At 61.2% G+C, this 3,884-nt stretch overlaps 1 protein-coding gene across 2 annotated transcripts in view; it reads left to right on the plus strand.

Annotated features, from left to right (window-relative positions):
- DGUOK (deoxyguanosine kinase) overlaps positions 1-3,884 on the plus strand; it is a gene marked incomplete in the record, with an annotated part of 7,999 nt that overhangs the window by 2,137 nt on the left and 1,978 nt on the right.

Below are 3,884 nucleotides of genomic sequence, written 5' to 3' on the forward strand. Positions count from 1 at the left end.
GGGGGGGGTGCGAGGAAGACCCCGCCCCGAGTGCAGGAGGCTGCGGCCACCTGAGCGATCCTATGTAAACACGGGTGGGGCGGGGCCGAGCGGGTAGGAAGCCGTGGGGCTGGGCAGTGCCAGTGCCATCCGGCAACAACAGAGCGGGGTTCCCGGCACGGGCCCGCAGCTGGCGACCCTACAACAACAACAAGAACCAGCGGGTTATGCTGACACGGACCCGCGAGTGGCAGCCCCCCCCCCCCCCCCCCCCCCAGGAACAGTCCAGCTCAGCCCTGCGGTAACGATCAGCCCCACCGCTGTGGACCCTACAATAACACCTGAGCGGGATGCTGACACGGCCCTTACAACAGCCCTTCAACAACAACCACCGGCGCCGCACACTCCCACAGACCCCCCCCTCCCCGCCCCCCGTTCCCGCACCGACCCCGCAGCGGAGCGCACCTCCTCCCCTCGGGGTTCACCTCCGACCCCACAGCCTTGGGGCTCGGCTCTTCGCTCCGCAGAGCCCCGCGCTGCCCACCCCGCCCCCCCCCGAGAGGCGGCCGCAGAACAAAGGACGGCGGCGGCGGTTCCATCGCTGCGGGGCCCGTCCCCATCCCGCGCCGTGCCTCCCCCTCCACCCCCCGCCTTTTTTTATCGGATCACGCTTTCTATACCCACTGGGGGACAGCAAGTTGTCACTGTGCCGCGGGCTGAAGTTGCACGACCCGAAGGCTGAAGTTTTGCAAAGGATGTAAAAAAAGAAAAAGGGCAGGGGGGGGGGGGAGGGGAAAGCACCCCCTTTTTGCCAAGAGTTTGGGGGCACGGGTGCTGTCTGTTGGAAGCGGGGTGCACTGCTGCAAAGTGAAGTCGTTGTTCCAGTGTCACCCCCGTGCTTGCCTCTGTCCCTGCATGAGCACTCATCCCGCAGCGGGGGAAGTGGGGTGCACCTCCCCCCACCCTCTTATCCATCACCCCCCGTGGCCCCAGGGTACTGGGAGGTGAGTGCTGCCCTCCCCACAGCCCCCTGCTGTGGTTCAGGGCAGTGTGTGGGGTCAGAGGGTGCTTGTCTGCGAGATGGGGTTGCTTTAAAGGCTGCTGTGATTGCCCCCCAAATCTCGGCTGGTCCCCCAAAATGCCACCGCATGGGGATGCGGAGCTCCCTGCACTTTGACTTGTTTCTATTCTTTCGGTTAATTCTCAGTGTTAGAATGGCAAAACGCTGTGCAAGAGCTGTCCCACCCCCCACCCCCACCCTGTGCTGTTGGGGGCCCCATGAGAAGGGGACAACCCTGTCCCCAGGCCACCCTGCCCTGCCCAGCGCCCCTGGCACCAGCTGCGAGGCCAACAAGTCGGGGCAATTTCTGTATCTGCACACGAGACAGAGTGCAGCACTTTGCACCCACATTTCTGGTTTTACCGGCTGGGGTGGTTGGTGGTTGCAGTGAGCTGATTTACGATATGGCACATATGGTTCTTTAACCATAGGGGATGGCAAAGAGTGGCCCTCCCTAGTCACTGGGGCTCGGTTTTGGGGGGGTTCCTGGCTCTTTTTTGGCTGTTCAGAGTGCAGTTTTTTGACTTCAGGCAAAGCTTTAAGCCAAGAGGTGTGGATGGGGCAGTGCTCCCTACTCGGCCCTTTGGGATTCTGCTTCGCACAGTGTTGCTGCTTTGCTTTTTGGGGCCTCCCTGCTGTTGCAGGTGGATGAGTGGCTGTCTATAAGGGCAGGATTTTGCCTCAAAGCCACAGGCGAGGTAACAGCTGAGGCCCAGAGAGCAGCTGATTTTGTAGACATCAGGGCTTGGCCCTGCTTTCTGCTCTGCATTGTAAATCAGCCCCTTTGCCTCCCAGCAGCGTGTACTTTGCCCTTGACGAAAAGCCATTAAATACATTCTTCAGCCTGGACTTTGGGGCTGCCCTTCTGCATCGTTGCAACGTTAGAAGTGGCTCAAGCAGACACTGCTGGGGACGATGGTGGCAGCAGAGGGGCTTCCCCACAGCCCCCCCATGCCATGGGGTGAGAGCTGCCGGTGGGTCCCGGCACACCCTGGGCTCGGCATTCCCTGTGCTGCTGTTCCCACGTCCCCTTGCCTCTCCCAGCGGTTGGCGGCACCGTGACCGGTTCTGCCTGTTCCTCCCGGAGCACTGCTGGCTGTGAACCTCCTGTGCTCAGCCCTCGCACCTCCATCACTCCAGCACTGCACTTGTTCCTCCTCCTGCTGGGAGTCTTTGAGCCATGGGTATTCTTGCAAAAGGAGAAGGAAGATGCTAGAGGCTGAAATTTGTCGTTGCTTGGTGCTGCTGCTGATGCCATCCTCCCCAAATGGCTGTCTTCTTGCTCCATTTGTGTAAATAATCAGCATCTCACCAACTGCTCCCTACCAACACCAAAAATCACACTTCAAAGCCCTGCTTGGCTGCCCTCCACCAGCTTTGAGGGAGCAAACCCCAAAGGGAAAACCTGGTGCTTGTACACGGGACCCTGAGCTGTTCTGCACTGAATTTGTCCATTTTTTGGGCAGGGGGGTTTCCTTGATTTCACAGAATCATGGAATCATAAAGGTTGGAAAAGATCTCTAAGATCCCCAAGTCCAACCCCAGCCCACCCCCACCATGCCCACTGACCATGTCCCCAAGTGTCACATCTCCATGGTTTTCAAACACCTCCAGGGACAGTGACTCCACCACCTCCCTGGGCAGCCTGTGCCAGTGCTTCACCACTCTTTCTGACAAGAAATTTATCCCAATACCCAACCTGGTCGGTGTTTGCTGGCAGAGAAGCTGTGAAATCACCCCAACCCAGGATGAGGCAGGGGCGTCCCTGAGGAGGTGTTGGGGTGCGAGATGGGAGCAGCCATGGCACCGCACCTTCTGTGCGTTAGTTAAGTCCATTGCAATTTTGTGGTGTAACAGCCTAAATTGAGGCAGTGGGCCCTGCTGCATGGGCCAGGTGTGAATTCGGCCACTTTGGGGATGGCTGTGTGACACCTGCCATACCATCGCAGTGCTGCTGCCACCTCCTCGTGTAGGGTATGTGGACCACGGGTCCACCCACACCCTGCTCACTGCAGCCTGGCCCCACTGCCAACATGGAACATGGCGACTGCCGCGGTTCTGGCACTCTGGCTCTGTGTTGGTACCTTCCACCACCACCCACTCTTGGCACCTGTGCTGTGTTCCTGCTCTGTTGTGACCCATTTTATGCTGGCGGAACCTCTTGGCCAGGTCAGCTCACAGCAGCCGGGCCTGTGGCCAAGCCTGTGGTTGGGCCTGCAGCTGGGCTTGCAGTTGGGCCTGTGGCCAGGCCTGGAGCGAGTCCTGTGGTTGGGCCTGTGGCTAGCAATATCGATTTCGGACTACACAAGTCCTGTGGCTGGTCCCGTAGCCATGCCTGTGCTTGGGCCTGTGGCTGGGCCTGCAGTGGGGCCCACAGTTGGATCTGTAGCTGCTCCTGTGGCCAGGCCTGCAGGACCTGCAGCTGGGCCTGCGGTTGGGCCTGCAGTAGGACCTGCAGCTGGGCCTGCAGCAGGATCCGCGGCTGGGCCAGTGTCTGGTCCTGTGGCTGTGACTGCAGCCATGCCTCCAGTTGGGCCTGTGGCTGGACCCGCAGTCAGGCCTGTGGTTGGCCTGCAGCCAGACCCATAACTAGGCCTGCTCTTGGGCCTGCATCCAGTCGTGCCGCTGGACCTGCAGCTGCTCCTGTGGCCGGTCCTGCAGCCGAACCTGTGCCCAGCTCCAGCGGTCGGGCTGCAGGACCCCCAAAAAGCAGCCCCCCCACGCTCCCCCCCTGTGGCACCCCCACCTCGCGCCGCGCACCCCGCTTCCTCTTCGCCCCCGGTGCTCCGGGACAGCTCAGTGGGGGCCGCTGTCCCCGGGCCACCCGCGGCCGCCGGAGCTCCCC

Source organism: Numida meleagris, chromosome 21 (genome assembly GCF_002078875.1).
Source record: "Numida meleagris isolate 19003 breed g44 Domestic line chromosome 21, NumMel1.0, whole genome shotgun sequence".
Lineage (NCBI taxonomy): Eukaryota > Metazoa > Chordata > Aves > Galliformes > Numididae > Numida > Numida meleagris.